Source organism: Augochlora pura, chromosome 7 (genome assembly GCF_028453695.1).
Source record: "Augochlora pura isolate Apur16 chromosome 7, APUR_v2.2.1, whole genome shotgun sequence".
NCBI classification, from domain to species: domain Eukaryota; kingdom Metazoa; phylum Arthropoda; class Insecta; order Hymenoptera; family Halictidae; genus Augochlora; species Augochlora pura.
Genome location: NC_135778.1, coordinates 19713877 through 19719533, shown reverse-complemented (window position 1 = coordinate 19719533; position 5657 = coordinate 19713877).

Sequence of the window (5657 nt, the reverse complement as noted above, 5' to 3'; positions counted from 1 at the left end):
AAACATACTCTTTGGCACCAATAACCGAAAGGAACTCGCGCTCTTGGCAAGAGACACTCTTGAGCCAAGGATGTGATAGGCAGACTCCATTTGTTTATATTAAAATATTATACCGAATCGGTAATAAATCTCTTGGGAATATTAAGAGGCATGGCGGAGAAACAACAAGGTCGGTATTTTTGAAAGCTCCGAAGCTAGAGTTTTCTCCCCGATGCGTGGAACGTTTCTCGACCGGCTTTTTAGGTAATTATATTTCAGACTCTGTGGAGTCAGAAATCATTGCGCGGCTCGGTGGGTAGGGTCGCGAAAGAGAGATTGAAAGAAAAGCTTTGCCAAACGGCACGGCGGAGTCGAGCCAGCGAAAGTTTCGCTCGATTGGTTGTGTCGGCCGGTCTTTTTCGCTGAAGAAGAGAGAGCCGGGCGTCCGAAACTGCTCCGTCTCGACGCCGTTGCTGCCGGTCCCTATGCGTTCCTTGTTCCCTCTGATCACTTTCCTCATCTGCCCCACGCGGCCACGCCAGTGTCGGCTCATCCTGGCGTCGTTTAACTCAGACCATTATCCGTATACCACGATTATAGGGCAACGGGACCGACAAACAGGCTTGGGCCAGACCCCCTGGCACCCTCTTCGCAACCTCCCTTCCTTCTCTCTCTCTCTCGCTTTATCCTTGACTTGGCCCAACGAGCGTTGTCACCGACTACGCAAACAAACCCGTGCATCGACTATCTTCGCTTAAGGGGGAATCCGGTTTACCAGCTTTAAAAAATCCATTCTTTTTTTAATTCGACCAATAGTAGCACACATAGACGTTACATCCCTAAAGTTTCAGATTGGAATTCAGTACATAGGACAAGTGTGCCAATTATCGAGCCCTTTCCTACTTATAACATTATTAAATTAAAGATATTTGATTTTTTAAACAACGTCTTTATTTAGTTTACTTTTTGTCATTCCAAGTAGCAACAATAATAAGAAAAAGCATTTCGATCATTGTCTCGTAATCTAGTCCCCCTAGCAACTAAAAAAATTCAAGTTATTTAGCCCAGTTTGAAAAAAGTTTATGTTTATGTTTTTACATTTTCGCTATAGGATTCTATATCTAAAACTGATCACCGTAATTGAAGCACAACAATTTCATACTTTTAAGGTCCTAGTAACTCGCTCGAAAACTGTTTCATATATTTTGTTAAATATTTCATTTTCTTTATATATTTCAATTATGAACAAATTCATAGATATGTGAAAGACATCGGCATATAATTTCAATGTGATAAGTATTGCGATGTAGATAAAAAGAAACTATTTAATTTAACGAAAACTTTGGACATCGCTTTAATGAACGTAGTAATTAAACCTTTGCACTCGAGCGACGCCTCTGCGGCGCCATTAATATTGTTATAACACGTGCCAAAATTATTTTTATAAATACCACTAAAGCATCGATTGAAAAAATTGATGGAAGTGTAACTGTTATATGAGTCACGAGACTTAATTTCACTCGCATGCAATCAATTTTGTTATATAAAATGGAAATACTAAAAGCCAGAAAAATTATATTAGATTTGCAGTTGAAATGGTTTCAAGTGCAAAGGGTTAACAAACTTGCCCTATGTATTTAGATACAGTCCAATGGTAGCGTGTCGCGCAGGTTAGCGCAACAAAAAGATAATACAGTACATTGTGTAATTTTGCAGATTTTTACAAATGCAGTTAAATAATATCAGATTTCAGTTTGCAATAGTTGGTACTTAAAAACATTTCTCTGTAATTTCTTTTCAACATATAAGTAATAAGTAAAGTTTGGGAATTTTTTTTTGTACGTGATTGCAAAATAAAAGATTTAGTATTTCAAAGAGAATATAAATGGAAATTACAGCTTTGTTTTTCAATTTTCTAAAAGTAAAAATCGAAGAAAACGGTTATTCGTTGTTTTCGAAAGCTCTTCTCGTAAAACATTAATTGCTGGCTATCGCAGTTGGCATGTATTGGGTTGGGGAATAAGTTCGTAGCGTTTTTATATTTTCTTTTATTTTACAACGATTTGTTGCTGTTTGACAAAGTGTGTAATATTCATTCGATAGAGCTGTTTCTGCTCTACAAAACTGTCTTAATAGTTATAACAATAAATTAATCCATTATTTACTATTTTTTCATTACGTGAAAGTAATAAATAAATAAAGGAATAATGTCATTTCCATTCTTGCAAACGTCAAGGAATGTTTTTTTCGCCAAATCCGTGGAATCTGCAAGCGGTCAGCACAAATGGTTATTACGGTCGTCGACCGTGTGTCGTTACAGCCTCAAAAGTAATAACACATTAAATGACTCAAAAAGACGATTGACACAGTTTTGTAAAGCAGAAACAGCTCTATTGAATGAATATTATACACTCTGTCAAACAGCAACAAATCGTTGTAAAATGAAACAAAAATATAAACACGCTACGAACTTATTCCCCATGATACTAGGACGTTTCAATTACAACAGTTTTGTAGATTCATAAACTAGAAACTATTGTCTAAAATGTAGTGTACGGGTTTTTGAAAATTGCAGAAAAAGCGGCTGTTTTTATCCTACATAGACGTACTTTAAATGCTTATGAAAGAATAAATAACTGGCATACCAAACAAATTGTACGCTACGTAGTATTTCGTGACGGCCAGGTTAAAAAATATACAGTCAGTCCTATAAGTATTCGTAACCTCATTGCTTATAAGAGAAATGTGTTGAAATCAAGAGATGCATGTATAATTTTGCAATAAACTTTTCATTATCTTATTTAATATTTTTGGATGTGACGGATGAGGAAAAGTTTGGAGAAAGCCTAATAGAGAACTAGAATTAAAAAATGTAAAACCAACTGTAAAGCACGGCGGCGGCCCCGTGATGGTGTGGGGTTGTATGGCGGCATCCGGAGTGGGCAAACTTGTCTTTATCGATGGAATTTTGGATAAGATAAAGTATAAAAATATTCTCGAAGAAAATCTGCACTCAAGTGCGATTAAGCTTGGTCTGAAAGATGACTACTATTTTCAACATGACAACGACCCGAAGCATACTGCTCAGATTGTTCATGAGTGGATACTTTACCACGTTCCCCATTTTTTACATGCACCTCCTCAGAGCCCGGATACAAATCCTATAGAAAATTTATGGGCGGAAATAGATAGAAAACTGCACGAGCATAAAATGTTCAATAAACAAATGCTAAAAAACAAAATTTTGGAAGTTTGTTATAGTATTGAACCAAATATCACATTAAAACTGGTAGAAAGTATGCCAAATCGATTAAACGATATAATAAGACATAAAGGTGGACCCACTAAATACTAGAAAATTAATATAAAGTGAAAAAGCTACTGTAATATGCGATTTTTTCAGGAGATCTACACTGGTACGAATACTTTTTTGGACTGTTATTACGTACTACGAGGTGTAAAATCAATATATTTTTGTTATTAGTTAATCAATTTTGTTATAATTTGATATAAATAAACTTTATACATGTGTTCATTCATAATAAAAAGTTTATTGCAAAATCCTACATGCGTCCCTTGATTTCAACAGATTTCTCTTATAAGCAATGAGGGTACGAATACTTATGGGACTGACTGTAGATGCATGAAAAACATAAAAGAAGTTTTAAGGCAACAGTAAGATTTTTTAAGAAAATAAAAAAATGTCGATTTCTTTTTTAACTGCTTAAGCGATGTCCTTTTTTTAAAGAAACATGGACGTTAGTGTTATTGCCTACTGTCGCATCAAACTTTTTTATCCAATTTCAAGGTCTTCGTAATGTAAACATGAGCAAATTTTTAATGTTTAAAAAAGTATTAAAAATTCAGTATTAGGGCATTACATTACTTAACACGTTAAGTGTGAAGCTAAAGTTCATTGAATTTCCATTCAAACGAAATAAATTCTTAGTGACTGACAGTGGGCTTTTCATTGGTCGAAATCCGTTTGTGGGACTGGGAATATCAAGGTTAAAAATATTGTTTTCTTAATGAGAATTAACTTTGATTGTTAAATGAAATGTGTAACTGCGGTCTGGTTGAACAATTATTTTACCCTTCTAAACGTTAATATCTCACAAAACAGTCCTTTCAGTGGTTCACCAACCACAACATGGACAGGTTGTATAGTATATACTTTGTTTAATTGCCAAAAACCTTTTCGAATATTATCTAGGATTTCGAATTTTTTTATATCACATCAACTGATAAATAGACAGATGTATTCTCCAAAAGTTGAGTTAAATGAAACTGATCAAATTTTAGTATTGTAATTAATATGATTGTATAATATAATATAATTGTAATTAATTGATAGATTACAGTTTTTATGCAGTTTTGGTACAAGTGAGTAGATGAAATACAGGAGAGTAAAATGCGAGAGATGAAAACAATGCTGTCAGATTGTTTTCAATTTATTAAGAATGTCAAGAATGAAAATTAATTTCCATTTAACTTCTGTTTGTTGCAATAGAAGTAAAGAAGTGCTTCATTTGTTTCTTTTTAATAAGAAATATTAAACAAATTTGAAATATCCTCATCGGTCAGTCTTTTGACCCTGGTCGTTGTCATATTTTCGTCCCACTATGATTATTGTTGTTATTACAACTATGACCAATTTTTATGAGCTGCCATCGGACCATGTCGCTGCACAGTCGCCTTCGGATCCTTGTTTTTGTTATTCGCAGAAAACGGCGCCATGCAATATGGAAAGGGTTATTTCTTGCACATTATTATGGTTTTGCAGTAGTTCTCGATAATTATTTTTCTGCTTGAATTCACGCCCAGTTCCTCGAGCATTTTAAGATTGCAAATACTTTCGCTCATAACTCAGAAGCGATCTCAAAAATCAGTATAACATGTTGAGAAACTATTTTCCCATTACTAAATTAGTTCATAGTTAATTCATGTATTGCCGTATTTGCAATTAACACAAAAACGAAATAATACTTTTTGCGTTTAACATCATAAATTATTATCACAGTTTAGGTGGATACTTTTCGACATTATTTAGATATTTGTTACGTATTAAAGTATGAATATGTAAATAATTTATTTTTAATTCGTCATGAGAGTTTCAATAATCTGTATTACTTAGAAAATTGCATGCTTGAACGAGATGTCCAATTTTGACTAAAATATGTTCTAGTTACAAAAAACTTTAAGAATATATTAATATCTTCTATAATAAAATCAATCATCAAAAAAAGCAGAAGCAAATAAATTGATAACTATTTACAATGTTTAACAAGTGTCCTTTACGTTAGATGTTCATTATTTCCGTAGACCAATAGGGCTAACCCTTTGATTTCGAATGGCAATATACAGGCGCCACTAAAAATTGCTATATTATTCTTCAAATCAATTCTAACAGCATCAGACTTGTTTATATTTTAAATACTGTTAAAACTGCAAATTTTGTGCTTAAAACACAATAAATCATATAAAACGGAAATACCGTAGAAAATATATTTTGGATTTTGAATTAAACTAGCTTCGACAGCGAAAGGTTAATTTACGTTGCTAGAAATACGGATCAGGTGTAATGCGGATAACGCGTGTTCTCAAGAAACAAGTACGCCAGATTTCGGCCGGTAAAGAAACTCACGGCTTACAGCCTGCAAAGATTAGTATCGACGGGA